Below are 16,422 nucleotides of genomic sequence, written 5' to 3' on the forward strand. Positions count from 1 at the left end.
ATTCCTATTTTTAATCTTTTATATAAAGATAAGGATTTATATTGCAAAACAGAACGTCTGCAAAATAAAATATGCGGATATTCGTATATTTTTAAAAGATGATTTCATTCTTCATCCTATATAATGTATCCACAAATTCAGATTCCTTCTTACTTTAAAGATATTAAGTTTATCATTATTGAGTTATCCGTATCCCTGATGATAATCTCAAACGTCTTATTTTTTTATCATAAAAATGAATCTTTATATGAAAATAAAAGCAAATTCTTTATTCTTATCTGAAATACTATCATTTTCTTATTCATATTTTTGAACTATTCTTATAAATTTTTCACATAATAATAATACACACTATGGATTTTCATTATTGCAGGCACATAAAAGAAATTGGATATTAGTAAAATATTTCAATTTCAAAAGAAGCTCTTTAATTCTCTTTTTCTCTTAAGAAAAGATGGAAATATTAATTTTTATTGAAATTTTATTTTCTACTATTGCAAATCATATATAGATTAAAATAAACAAATGAGAATTATAGAACACCATTTTTTAGTAAAAATGATGTTCTTTAAAATTATGTTAATAGAATTTAATGATGATTTTTCCCCGTGTGGTTGCCGGGATAAGAATAGCACCAATGTAGCTAATGCATGTCGTACGAGGCGACTAAAATTGGTACCCTTGGAGGGTAATGCATGGCAATGCTGTAGCCAATGAAGTTCTAACTGAGGCTCGGCTATTGCTGTTACCCTCTTGCCATGATCAGAGCTTTATTATAGCTCAATAACACCTTCTCCTTACACTGTCCTCTACAGACAACGGGGAATATGAAAAGCAATATTGCTTCGCCCCTTTAAGCCAGTCCTTATAAGGACTAATGATGATTTTTGAGTGGATTGGATTGATTCCTTCAATCCAATATCCTTGGAATGGATGCAATGCTGTAGCTAATGAAGTTCTAACTGAGGTTTGGCTATTACTGTTACTCTCCTGCCATGATCAGAGCTTTAATTGCTTAATGGTGATTTTTACAGGTAGGGGTAATATTTTGTTACTTCAGAAGCTCGTTTTTGTGTTTGTATTTTCCAAAATAGATGGGAAGTTTTTAAAGATCTAAATATATACAATAAAGGCGAAATACTAAAAAAAGGAATGATTTGCGTAAGCAAAATGAAAAAAAAAATCACTAAGTTCCAGAAACTTGGTAATATTGCCAAAATTTCAATTTTCGCAGTTTTTCTCTGTCTGCTTCTTTTTACCTACGGAACTCTAGCAATCGTGAAACGCTGGCGATCGTTCAGTATACCCATGATGAGTACCGCACAATAAAGCCATGAAGATGGACGGACAGATCTCTCTGTTAGTGAGATTATTGCTCGAAGTTTGAGAGGCATAAAGTTGGAACAGGGAATGGTTTTTCATAAGGGAAAACCATTCTATGCATCTATAGTGAAGAAGTGAACCGCGCTATGTGTTATGCAATTTTTGAGAGGAGGGAGGGCGGAATCGTAATGTTTTGAATGCCTTACTTATTCGAATACTTCTTATTAAACTGTTTAATATAATTCGTGAACTGCTGCTCTTTGAGACAAGTGAAATGATTCATGTGTGTAATATTTTAAGCGTGCTGCTTTAAAATCATTATTATAAAATGATTTTTTCTAAGACTGTCGGAGTTATTGCGAACCTTTCTATATTCAACAGGCTTTCGATGTATCCGTAATTGAGTTTATATGGTTGTGACAAGACTGTGGACTTGTAATTTCAGCAAAGTTATATTTCCTACCTGAGGTGTTGTAATTGAATCCTATCTGGATACAGTAAACCCATCAAATCAGGTAAGTAATTTTTATGAAAGATTAATTTTTTTTAATAATTTAATCTTTAAATTATAATACTGCAAAAGATTAGAATATTAATCATTTAATAGGATTTTATAATTTTCTGCTATTTCTTTTGGTAAGCATGAAAATCAGATTCCCTATTTTAAACTGAAATAATTTTATTATAAACATCAAAATGATCGTCATAACTAAAAATAAATCGAAATAGAAAAAGATGTTTTGAACTTTATGTTTTGTTATTATTATTTTTTTTTTAACATTACACAGTTGAATTGCTTCAATTGTTAATAATGTAAGCATTGAGATCGCTTGTTTATCACGAATCTTTGGATACTAGGTAGCAATACGATTAAACACGATGTACATGACTTCGTTTTCAAATAAAAATTATAATATTGAACGTAATTGTTTTAAAATTCTATATTTTCCCTGAGGGAAGATCGCCCCATTTCAGAGTAATTGCTTCAGGCATATTAATAATGGCTTCATTGGTTTCAAAACTATGGTTCGTCTTCCACATAGCAGGTCTTGTGAGCATATATAGTTCTTCTTGCAGTGGCAAAAATTTCAACACAAGGCCTATTTCTTATTCCCGGAAGAACACAACTACAAACTCCATGTGCGGAAGAAGAGCACAAAACGGGAAAAATGCCATCTGTTGGAGAGATGGGTTTCTATCTACTATCACTTCAGATACGACATGAGACTAATCTCACTGGAGAAAAATAAACATTGATAAGTGAAAATTCAAGGAAAACACAATATTAAATAATGATTAATCCCAATAAAGAAAAAAGTATTCTATTAAAAATGTAGGTCAAATTATATAAAAAGATATCCCAAGATAAAGAGCTAAAAATATAATCTTTAAAGAAAACAAATTATGCCACTAAATTTTATGTGATGAATGTGTCATTGAATTTTGTGTTTAATATATAAATTCGACAACTTTCTTTCTTGTGCGACGTTGTGTGCTTTAATCTAAATAACTCGAGCCTGGTTATAGCACATTAAATATGCACAAAACTTATTATCTACCTTAGATTTTTAATTGGGTACTTATATGACCAGGAAGTCGTTTTAAACAGCGTTTTTCCCACATCGTAGTCCTTTATAGAGCTTTCATCTCAATGTTTTATGTGTAGACAAATACATTCCCCCAGTAGAGAATATGTTACGCGATGAATATGAATGAAGCATAAATTTGTCAATTTAAAAGATATAAAAGGAAAATTCTCATTTAAATTCAACGCCACCTAGCTAACAATTTTTTTTATCCACTAACTCACGTGTAAAATAGACTGAAGCCACGAATCGTGTTTCAGCATTTAAGAGACTGTAATTTCAATAAATCCGGCCAAAATAGCTTTACCATTTGGTAAAGTTATGTGAGTGGGATAAAACATCCGTTTATAGTTTTCTCACGAGCATTAACTTTTTTAAGTTAGAAGAGATACGACAAGAAATATTGTTCATAATCCGTAAAATGTGAAAATGCAGTGTTTGGCTTATCCCATCCTCTCAATGCCTGCTCCATAATACAAAAAATTTAAACAATTGAAGCTTCCTTAAAAGGACTGGGAGACGGACTGAGTCCTTGACTTTTTATCCCGTCATCTGAATGAAGAAAATCTGTGTGAATGGGATGTTATTGAGCTAAAAGCTCTAATCATGGCTGGGTAACGGCAATAGTCGAGCCTCAGTTAAAGCTTCATTGGCTACAGCATTGCTATCCGCTACCCTGGGAGTCCTAAAAAGGATTCTCTCGTTTTTACAATTGAAACTTATAAGGACTGGCTTAAAAGGGCAAAGCAAGAATGCTTTTCATCTTCCCCGTTATCGGTAGAGGACAGTGTATGGATAAGGTGTTATTGAGCTATTAAAGCTCTGATCATGGCAGGAGGGTAACGGCAATAGCCGAGCCTTATATCTAAGTAAAGCCGTCTCTAAAAATTTGGACGATCCCTAGACCACTCCATAGTGGCCGAAAGACCGTCCAACTGAGCGTTGGCTCCACTCAGTGATGGGCTCCCCCATCACTGAGCAGAACCGCTCATGTTCCAGGGAAAAGTACCCACCGACATAGCCCCTCACCGGGCATGGCGGAGAACACCTTCCCCGGAGACTCAAAATACCCTCTCAAGGCAACCCCTATCCTCTCAGCGGGAGCAAACCTTCGGAAGAAACCTAAGAGAGCGAAACTCATAATAGCAATAGCCGAGCCTTATGCGTAAATAAAGCCGTCTCTAAAAATTTGGACGATCCCTAGGCCACTCAATCGTGGGCGAAAGACCGTCCATCTCAGCGTTGGCTCCACTCAGTGATGACCTTCCACCCACACACCACCACCGAGCAGAACCGCTCAAATTCCGAAGAAAAGCATTCGCTGACAAAACCCCTCACCGGGCCGTGCCGGAAAACACTTTCCCCGGAGACTCAAATTGCTCCCTTAAGGCAAAAACGTTAAGAGAGCGTACTTATATTATTTTATTAGCAATAGCCGAGCCTCAGTTAGAACTTCATTGGCATCCATCCATCCATCCAGTAATGGATGGCATTGCCATCCATTACCCTCCCAGGATGGGTTTTTCTTCTACCAAAAACTCCATCCTTATCTTCTAAGGGATACGACTTATGTTATTCTATGATATACATATATTATATTATCAAAATGGTATCTCAATAACTTCTAAATTAAAACAGAAGAATTATAAAATATAACTTTTAATTAAAATAATAGATACAATAATATATTATATGAAAATATTAAATTTTCTTTAGAGAAGATATGATCCCATCTTTTTAAGCAAGTCACTGTGCATCTTAATGCAGGTTTTTCGTTCAAGCGGTAACCACGTTATTCTACCCTCGAAGCGAAGTTGCATTGATCACATCCATGGGAATCTCAAACGTTTGGTCTCCTGTTTTATTCAACAGATAGCTTCTTCTAAATACTTAATACTTCCTGTTTTTAACATGTAGTGCTGCTTACAAAGTAAACTTCTAAGGATGGAGAATTAAGTATCTGATGCTTTTTAGTTGTTTCCCATCTTCTTAAGTCAGAAAATATAAAGATAAAAGTTCATGACTGGCGTTTTTAGGTAGGGATTTTTGTAGACCGTTTACTGACTTCTGAAGGATGTGAAGCAAGTCATTTCCTTTTTTTTTTTCCTTAAAGTAAAGTTTTTAAATAAAAAAATAGACAAAAGATCGATGTCGTAGACGTAGAGGAAAGGAGAAATTACAATTAAGAGAAAGAGTAAGCGTAAATATCAAGAATTTTAAATGCAACGCATTTTCTTCTTTTCATAAAGAAAACTATTCGTTACACAAGAATTTTTTAAACTTAAACAAACACATTAATCCCTAACAAACAACATTTTTATAAATACGAAAAATACATAAAAACACCAGAATACCAACTGATTACATTTTCTTTTTTTTTCTTTTCTTTTTTTTGTAATTTCTGGTCTCTTCCAAATCTCTCTGAATGTGAGTCAATCACTATGGCTTCCGTATATGTATGCTTCGTAAAAAAACACGAAAATATGCGAAATATCTCATTTAATTTGAAATATTATCTTTTTCAAATTATTAATAAAAAATATAAATATAATTTTTTAGTAATTATAATATTCTATATTAAATAATAAAAATTATTTATTTATTTAAAATATTTAATTTAATTAATATATAATAAATACACCCTATTTTTTTTAATATAAGTAATATATAAATTATTTCTTGGCTGTGGTTTTATTTTTGATTATTCATTCTTGTAATGTAATAGTAATAATACTGTAATTCTTTGGCCTGTTTACAAATATCTCTTCGCCAATCTTATGCTATCCTTAGTACTGCAAATTTATATATTCATATCATGTTAAAAGTGATGAATAAGAATGGAAATGCATTATACATTATCTTTTACATTTCTGCTCTGAAATGGGAAGTCATATCTTTCTTAGAAGCTAGAATTACACCAAAAGACGCTCGATGTAAGTCCAAATTCTTCCTGTCGAAGTACAATTGTTTGCTATCGTGCAATTATTTCTCTTTGAAGTAACAGCCGCGTTTCAACATTCTTATCTCATAAAAATGCTGCTTTTTTGAATGGAATTTTGCTCGCTATGACGAGCTAAATTTTTTTTTATCAATGTACACTTTTTTCTATCACTAAAAAAAAAATCAGAAACGCACATCACCTTAGCAACCAGTAATTTTCGGTTGATAGAATACCGAAAGCTTAGGAAAACGTTCAATGCAAGCAGACACGCTATCGTATTCGTTGTGGACACTGAGCACAGATGTTAAACAAGTTCAGCTAATCATTTCGATGAAAAAACTGCACAGAACAGCTGCTTCATCCACACTCAGGCAACTTGATATCTTTGTAATAAGGTAACCGCTAATCTGGCACATCTGTAGCATTCTTACAAATTGCTCTTTATCCAGATAGCTTTCTCATTGCTCCCTAAGTACTCTAATTTTTGTCTTCTTGTATTAGACCGTGTCAACATCCTCTTCCAAAAGAGAGAAAAAACATGGAGTACTTTACTTTTTTATCCACTCTTTTAATTGATAACAGTATAAAATATCTACGCTCACATATCTAAGGTTATTAATTTTAAGTTTACGAGCATCTGATCATCTAAAAAAAAGTTTCGTATTAACTATTTGAGCAAATAACTTGAGAATACATTTTAGGCCGAAAACAATTTCATTTAATATGCCGATTGATAAAGAACAGTCCCTTTGTTTTAAAATAATACTGGGATCTGTTAAAACGAGAGATTGTAGCCATAATAGTTATCTAATGAATAAACAGATAAAATACTACTGAACAATAGTTTGAGTCGACGCCATTCACAAAAGGTTGGGAAGATTTTGTATAAAAATATTGTATAAACTAAAAATGTTTATACAACATTTTTAGTCGTCTGGAAAATACAAAAAAGTATTAAAATGGATTTGTGACAATAAACAATTTAGCTGCAAAATATTGTAATAAAGAAGACACACGATTGTGAAACAAGTCAGTCTAATGAAATATAAGTATTATTTCTGGGGAAAATTCCCATGTTACTCCTCTGCAGAAAACAACATCCAAAAGAAGTATGTCCAAATTTTCTTCCTATTTTGTTCTTCATATATTAGTTTTATAACACTTCAGTAATGCCCTAAGATTTTGGATAAAGAGCCAAAGACATTGTGTAAAAAAAAAAAAAAGGGACACTCCTAAACGAAAGTAGGCTATATTAGCCATTAAAATAATAATAAAATATAGTTTTTTTTCGCATTCACTGAAGGTCCCTCCCCCAAGAAACTACATCTAATTTCGCGTACTCCCAGATGTACGCAAAAGATCTTGGGGGGGGGGGGGGGAGATGCGCACTTTTTTGTAAAATTTTAATTACATTTTTTCCTTATGTTTTTGTTATCGTATTCTCTCAAGAGTATTCTATAATTAATTGTTTCAATAACCAAAAAAATCTAAAGGAAGTTTTAAAGAAATATGTCTCTTGGCATGTATCGACTGACCTCCGTTAGGGTCGCGTCTGGTTGACGGCACTTTCGCGTTCTAACCGTGGTCCGAAATGGCTGCATTAAAAGTTTAAATTCAAAATGTTTTAGGCATTGTCAAGCCCTACTTGTGTTAATATCTGAAACATCCATATGGGCTGATTTCAGATATTTCATAAAATATTAGAGCCTATTTCTATCATGTTTTAACAAATAAAATCACACATGTCTAACTTGATAATAATTGACTCAGAGAATATTATAATTTGTTTAAATCTTCACAAATAACACGTCTTTCTCTCTCCTTGTTTATCTTGCAAACCCCACATTGTTCTCCCAAGTTTAATTGCGTCATAAAAAAAAACGTTGTTTTAATTTATTCAAACGTAAGACTTAGAAATGAATTAGTATTCGCCTTCGTTTCTATTTTTCATGGCACTGTACTAAGAAAGAAATTAAAAATTTGAATTTTAACGTAAGAAAAAAAAAACTGAAGGAAAAGATCCCCCCAAAAAACTTTAAAATTTATAAGAAGATTAATTTCTTATCCACAAGAAAAAAAAGTAACGTATCATAACTGATAGCTCATCGTCTGAAAGTTTAATTGATATGATGAACTTTATACGTTGGTAACCTACAAACAAAATTTCTTTTGTAAGTAAATGAGTCTTCATTACAAGCATCGTATCATGAACTCATACATACATAACTTTTTTTTTTAAATCTTTCTTATCAAAACAAAAACATCTCTTGAGAATGGCAAGATTATAAATGTTATTTGTACTAGCGGCCACAAGTAAAACAAAGGCGTATGTTATTTAGTTTACCAAAACTTTACTTTCTAATAGTTTTTTTTTTATAATTCGCAGTCTAACGGTAAGTAGAATTTATATTTAATGGAAGGAACTATGCATTAACGTGGTTAGACCATAAATCAAAGAGTTGACTAGGTAATATATAGTTAGAGTAAACAAATACCAAACCTTAACTCTTTTGTAGGCATTTTTTTAAGTGAAAGATCTTAGCTCCCTCTAGTGAGAATTAATTGTATGTCATAGAAGATAGGATAATCATTGATAAAAGGAAAGGCATGAAATTCAAAAAGGATTAGGAAAAATATAACTACAATTCATTCGCCTTCTGTTGCAAGTTTTATATTGAGTGGCAGTTCAAAGCAATGTCAAGATTTTTAATAAGAAAAAGGAAAGCAGATAAAAAGCAGTATAAATGGGGAAATGGAAGGGAATTATAGAAAGTGGGTGAGTATTATTAGGAACTAACTAGTACTGATTATATCGGCTGTGGTCTGAGTTGTCTCCAATGTGAAAGACTATTAGATTAAGGATGACAGGCTTCTTCTCATCCGATAGCAAGATTGCGAAATGCAGAAAATCCAAGTGCATGTCTTTCTTCGGTGGTAGATTACGGAAATTACTGCTTAATTGGAGGAAAACACTGGGGGACACGTATAAGAATAAAAATAATAAACACGTTGATAACTTACGAGGAATTTCTCACATTTAAAAAAAAATAAAACTACGTCAATTTTGCATGCATTGTGTGACCTTCTTTTGACGAAGAATAATGAAAAAAATAATAATCTCAAAATATCAAAATCACCTTTTATTTACTTTTAATTATAATTTTGAAAAAATCAGTTTATGGAAAATGGTTAATTATTATTATTATTTTAACAAGTACTACACGCAACTCGCGCTATTTGATGCTGTAGCAATTATACCAGATTGCGTGCAATTCTCGAGAAGTTAACTCAACAATGAGAGATGATATACTGTAGTTGTTTCTGTTTTAATGTCCATTTTTACATCTATTCATTCTTGTTGTCTCTAAATATTTAATTTAAACCTTTAAGACCACGTGAATGTAAGGTTTACTTTTTCATCTTGAAGTGCTCAAAAGTGTAAGCAAGATTTAATTTATTTACTGGCACAAATAGAACAACTGATGTTGGACATTTAAATAGCAGAATATATATTTGGATACTATTGAAAAAAAAAATGACCTAAAAGGGTTCAGTTCGGCAAACTAAATTAATAGAAATAGGGAATATTATGAATTCATTATTTCATAGCCAAATAAAAAAAAAACAGTGAAACCTATAAAAGGCAAATATGCAGGCTCATTGGACAGAGATCTTTTAAGTAGTGCAAGTCAATATATTATATTTTTAATTGATTATTATTAATTAAATAATGGCATCTCCTTGTAAATTAGAATTTTACGAAAGACACCACAATGATGATTTTATCTTATCTTTTTTTTTTTTTTTTTAGAAAATTGTGAGTTAATGCCTTTTTACGTATTAGTTAATATTATTATAATGATATATAAAATAATATTTTTTTTTCAACAATGAATCGTTGAAACTTGTTCTAGAGACGGTCTTTAACCGGAATAGTTAAGACCTTCAGTCCAATAGTATATTATTGCAGTGTTCTTGTGACCAGCTTGACTATTTCTGAGGAATTTTACGCTTCCTCGTTGACACACACCGTACCCTGCCAAACATTTTAACCAAATACGATGGAATAGATAGGATAATTACTCCTTATTCCCATAATGGCCTATATTTGTATATTACTTGTGTTCCCCTGGGGGGGGAGGGCTTGCCTATTTTGCAGGATGATAAATTCGAGTTTCGGGGAGATAAAGCCCTGCTATTTCCGTATGAGACCATCTAATTCACCTTCAGATGAAAATTCGTGATTAGACGGGATTCGAACCCAGATGTTTTCAATCAAAATGCATCAGTGAAATCGACTGAGCTACGGAAGTTCCCAGTTTAAATTCTAAAACATCTTATTACACAAAAGTGTCTTTTTATCGAAAATATAGATCTAGATTATTATTTATTCCAAATAGTCAAACTGTTTGGTTTCTGAGAAAATAAAGCAAATGCGAACTTTGCTTGGTTGTGATCTTTGTAAGAAACACTGCAATTGTTGTTCATTTTCATTCGATATAGTAAGAATAAACGGAAAAAAATGGATTTAAAAAAGAAAAAAAATGGGGTTTAAAAAGGAGAACAAATCGGGGATTTGGAAGTAAAGGTAATAAATAGGAAAGATGTTGGTAATGGGCCAAAACTTAGCTGCTTGCTTACCCCTATAGACAGTGTGTCTGTTTTCCAGCCTGTTGGTTCAAATCCCGTTGTGGATATGAATGTTTACGAATGCCTTGATGTGACAGATGAGTTCCATCGTTCGGTGTGATACCTCATTACTTATTGCGGGTCCGAAGTGGCTTGGAATATTTCCATGATTAGCTTCTAGAATAAGGTTTTTGAATTTTGTAAGCCCACTTACCATTACTGATGTGTGGTTAGGTTTATAATCTTTTGTAATTTGCCAACCGACTTGGTTGGTCGAGTGATTAGCATACCCACTCTCCAGCCGACGGTCTGCGGGTTTGAATCCCACTGTGGGTATGGATGTTTGTGATTGTCTTTGGGGGAAGGGAAATGAATTTCATTGCCCTGTGTAACATCACCTCTCCTGCTTACTGGAGGCCTGAAGTGGCTTGAAATTTCAAAACAGGGTTTCCCCAACCAAGTAAAAAAAAAAACAAGAAAAAAACGTACAAATATACAAAATTCTTAACACCTACCCACGCTACGAATGTATTATAGGTTTACAAATAAACCTTTCATGGGTGGGAAACACACAAACAACATAAGATTTTAATCATTAAAATGCGTAATTTGTAATCTATATTTTTGCCCACGATAATCCATTTCCATGGTAATATCTATATATGTTATTACATTGGAAAAGAGATCCGTGTTTGAATTTAGTGAACGACAATTTTATGAGACTTTTGTCAGCAAGATTTTTTTTTAACTCCACAAATTCGAGTTTTGAGTTCTTTATAAAAAAATAAAAACCTATTCCGGGAAAATATATACACGCATGCACTCCTTAGGACCTGAGTTGTCTTAATTTTAAGCAATTTTTACTTACAAGGAAAAAACGTTTCGGAAATAAGAACAAATATTATTTGCTGATTGATTATTGGAGAATTTTTCGGTTAGCCTATTGGATGTTTAAAAGAGCAAGAGAGAGAGAGAGAGAGAGACTCGTGTCATGTCCTCAGGTATCAGCAGTTCTATACAAGGAAAATATCGACTTGTTTTCCCTTCAATTTTCTGTTTACTGAACACACAGAAATTTATAAGCTTTATTATTTAGACAACTCTTAAAGATTGTTGTAAATCATTTACCCCGCTGGAACGTACAAGTTTGTTCGAGGCGAAGAAAGTCTGCACATTGTACGATAACACATTCCGTGTTGTTCACCCATTAATATTTGTAGAGCGAGTAGCAGTTCTCGCGCCCCCCCCCCCCCCCCTTCTATTCGTTTTGCCAGAGTAGTTATGTATTACACATACTTCACGCTATTGTTAGATTAAAACAAGACCCTTTTAAAACCATTCGTGTACATTGATTTATAGTTAACAATAGTGGGCCGTGTCCTAGACTGATAGCAAATGCACCGGTTAATATTAAGAAAGACAGACAACATTATTTACGAGTAAGACTTTTGTTTTACGGACAAAAATTCTTATTTGTTCTCACGTTAATATCGTTGTAAGGTTTCTAGTTTCCTACAACAACTCTATGAATCGTTGTTTAAGAGAAACTTGGCTCAAAGCCAACATAATCAAATAAATTATACAAAGCAACGTAATGTTGGCAAGACTCGAAAAAAATATAATAAAAAAAACAAACAAACAGGAATTCCATGCATCATTCTAAATGGTCCGTATGACCAGAATTAAATTTATCACAAGGATTCTTTCGCCTCTTCAAAGAAGCACGGAAGGAAATAAATGCAAAATAGCGACTCTTTATGAGTAAAAGAAGGTGAGACACCAACTTTGTCATCAAAATGAATATTATTCCACTGTACGATCATTTACTGCCAACAATTAAAAATATTCCACGCGATGCCCTCGTGATAAATTATGTTTGTATTTTCATATGACACTGGTTGCCTAGTAACGATTCATGTACATATTTTTAATATAAAGTCATGCATAGAGTTGCACAGTTTAAAATCCTAAAGACACGATTCTTTGTTTGTTTATTCATACTAGGGAACGTGCTAAAACATCCCCTTCGTTCAGCTGTAGTGTAAACCTTAAGAAGGCATAGGATATACATTTTCACGTCTGCCTCTGGAAGTTGGCATCTTTCCACATTGTATATATATATATATATATATATATTCTCTCGATCGATTTCTATTATTCTTCCTCTTCTATATCGTCTCCTATGCTATCTTCTCAGTCATTCTTCAGTTGTTAACTTGGCCTTTCGCTGCGCCGTGTGTTTCGTTCTGGCATTTTCTTTCGTATTCGTAAAGCCATAAATCTGTAGTGTAACCCTCTCTGTCCCTACCCTCAATACTGGTATACTTTAGAATACACAAATTAAGTTCACATCGGTCTTAAATCTCAGGTATTTATTTGCATTTGTCTTGGTGGAGAGTAAAGTCCCCCGAACTATTTCTTTAACACTTCAGTCTTTTATTGGATTTGTCTCAAGTTTTATGTCGTTCAGCGGAGGTTTCTTAGTATTGGCCTGAGAACGTTACCCTTATAGAGTACCGGGATCTGTAGGGTGACAGTTTGCGTTTGAAAAACCGTTACTTTAGATGTGACTGTGAGAGTAAATAGCTTCCTTAGATGCTATAAGGATGCAGTAAAGATCACCGTGAATTTGCTTTCTAGAACTTCTTAGAGTAGAAGATGGAGAGTTCTTTTTTTTTTTTTTTTTGGTATTTTAAAATAACTGCGGAGATCTTTTAGCCTTTTTTGTATCCCACTGAATCTCGCGATTGGAGAGGAATGTTGATTATATGAATGATAGAACGAAAATAATTGTTTTCTGTTTTAAATTCAAGAGTGTGGTAGGCATTAATTAAGAAATATCAATCGTCACTAAGATAAAATTTCGAATTAGGTAGGTCTACAAACTCTTTGTAAAGATTCGATGACAAAATTACGTAAAAGGATAAAGAGACTTGCACCGTGGTCTTCTGGTCCGATGAATCTAGATTCCAGTCCATCTGATGAAAAGAAAAGGACTTGAACATGAAGAAAACTGCACGTCTATGAACTCCTGAGCTATGAGCATTATATATATATATACAAAAATTAACCGTACTGGTCTGGGTACATTTTCTCCAACACAAAATCCAACCATGCCTGACTGTTTAACTGATCCTATAACAACTATTTTTACCAAGATTGCATACCATACCACAGAACTCAGCATACTAGAGTGGTTCTCACAGACCGAGATGTTTTTTTTTTTTGCAGCTTCGTTAGTCTATCCAGTTGTCTGATATTAACCGCATTACATATGTATGAGATGACGCAGAATGAGTAGTCTTGTGCATTGATCCATCCTCTTTCGGTGTCCCACATTTGAGAGATATGATCTTATCTTCAGGATTCCTGCAGAAGGCTTCCGCTAGCACGTTGAATCAACTTCAATGTGAATTGTAGTGATTTTGACAGCTAAAGGATATGCAGTAGATTATTAGTCTAGTGTTTCTAATAAAAGTAACCACCGGGCATGTATCGAAGAAAAGTGATTATTTTGTATTATAGTAGAGTATAAATATATTATTGCGCTATATAATACTATATTATACAATATAGTATTATTGTATAAATGTAAGTCAAATGATTTTCTTTAATTCCAAATGAATTTTACTTGTGCATCAAATCCAACATTAACTGGTCATTATTAAGTATATTACATGTAAAATATAAAATATTTATTTAATATTATAAGGATTGGCTTAAAGGGACGAAGCAAGAATGCTTTTCATCTTCCCCGTTATCTGTAGAGGACAGTGTGGGAATAGGCTGTTATTGAGCTATTAAATTAAAGCTCTGATTATGGCATGAGGGTAACAGCAATGTCCGAGCCTCAGTTAGAACTTCATTGGTTACAGCATTGCCATCCATTACCCTCCCAAGGTTTCATCCATCACTCACCGTGATGCAGCCTCGTTGTTAATATGCGTTTCTAATTTTATAAATAAGTACTACTAATAAAAAATAAGTGTATCTAAACTATCATTATTTATTTTAAAAAAAAGTAAAAGCATACCAGTTTCTTTAATTTATTAGATTTTTAGAAATGGATTCTATCACTTTTTTTTACTAATAATATTATAATTTTAATTAAAAGAGAACAGCTTTGATTTAAAAACCATTCTGAATATTATCGAACTGTTTGAAATCATTTCATGATCATCCAGCACTGATAATAAATGTGCGAGTAAATTAGCATATTTTAGGTGTTCAGTTACAATTAGTGACTATTCTAGAACTTTTCAGTCTGCTGCCCTCTGGTGCTTAAATCATTCGTATATATTTGTTGTTGGACTCTCTCTCTTTTTATTTCTTCTAGATCAGGGGTCGCCAAACTTCTTTGACCGTCGATCCCTTCAAGAGTTTCTTGACTTTTTATCGACCCCCTCTATTTTACTATTACGTAATTATAATAGGACAAGCAAAAAAAGACGCTTATGTGAGTTTTAGATTGTTTATTTTATAGTTACAGTGTTTATTGTATGCATAATATAGTATATATTATTATATTACTATTACTACTACTATTACTATCACTAGTAATATCACTGGTATTACTAGTGATATTAATAAACTACGGTATTAATATCACTGGTATTACTACCAGCGCTGCTCAACTCCTCAACATAGAGAAGTTTAGTTTGTGAATGAATAACGATTGAATTATAATATGGATGCTGATGAATTTTAGAACATTAACGCTCACTTGTATGTCGATGCGCAAAAATGAGACTGGGATCGAATACGTGTAAGTATCAGTAAATACGAACCACGCACTTGCACTTGCGAGATTGCAAATACACTTGCAATCTCGCTCCCACTGCGCCGGCCGGCAGGAACCACCAACACCCGTTTATTGGTAAATGCGTAATTTTGGCCTACTTTATTGGCCTCAGTAACTATTTTCATGACCTTGCTCCATCTTACAGTTCCCACGATTCACTCTTAATTGTGTTGTCATTCAGGATGGAGGTAATCCAAGTTAACCGAATTAAATATTACCCGTACAATGATGTCTTATATTTTTCTATCGACCCCTAACAATGTTATATCGACCCCTGGGGGGTCGATATCGACCACTTTGGCGACCACTGTTCTAGATCAATCTTTTTCAAACTCACTATTAAAAAGGAGTTTTCTGTTTACAGAATAATTCTTTGATTTACAATGCAACACCATGCTACAAGGCATTTTAGAAATACACTTGCTCTATTATTTAAAGCGTATTACTACTTTTTATAGGCGTTACAAAATGCGCTATTTTATAGTGATAGGACAGCCATATTTTTTTATAAGATATTTAAAACCTAGGCCACCTAGCGGCCAAAGTGTAAACTCTTCATCTGCACGCAAGGTAACTAATTATCCATCTTTAGCATAAAATATACATGAAGTGTTCTGGGTATTACTTTAAAAACATGTGAAATTAAGATTATAAAATCAATTATTAATATTTTAAACAGAATGATATATTACAGTTTTGTTGTTCTACTAATATTTTTTACTAAGAATTTCCATTGGCTCTTGTTACACCATTTTCATTCTTGCATACATTTGCTTATGTTCGCATATTTCAGCTGAAAAATAAAGAATATAAAGAATAAAATGAATTTTAAAAGCAGCTCACATGTTACGAAGTTCGTCATGCAGAAAGTACGCATTCTTAAGTGAGAGTGTTTAATTATGTGGGAACGAAGTTGTGAGTGTAATTGATGAACAGTGTTGGCACCAACAGCCAGCAATGAATTTGGTTAGACATCTGTCTAAAACTTTCATGGAAGTTAGAGGCAGGGGACTGCTAAGATATATTATGGGTTGCAAAAAATCAAGATATTCAGTAATAACATGTTGGGCAACTGGAGTTGAGCGATTAGCAGAGTCATTATCACACCACACCGACTTCGTCAGACAAGGCCTAGGCTTGTA

General features: G+C 33.1%; 1 protein-coding gene across 3 annotated transcripts in view; it reads left to right on the forward strand.

The window, feature by feature from the left end:
* The window catches only part of LOC150103276 (protein O-mannosyl-transferase Tmtc3-like), a 267,650-nt gene that overhangs the window by 91,120 nt on the left and 160,108 nt on the right, over positions 1-16,422 (forward strand). For all 3 annotated transcript variants that reach the window (XM_090397332.1, XM_090397333.1, XM_090397331.1), the window contains exon 2: positions 1,705-1,838. The gene's annotated coding sequence lies outside the window, so the exon portion shown is untranslated. The remainder of the gene's footprint in view (positions 1-1,704; positions 1,839-16,422) is intronic.

The sequence above is a fragment of the Typopeltis vanoorti genome, chromosome 9 (assembly GCF_054136105.1).
Source record: "Typopeltis vanoorti isolate ZY-2024b chromosome 9, IOZ_Tvanoo_1.0, whole genome shotgun sequence".
Lineage (NCBI taxonomy): Eukaryota > Metazoa > Arthropoda > Arachnida > Uropygi > Thelyphonidae > Typopeltis > Typopeltis vanoorti.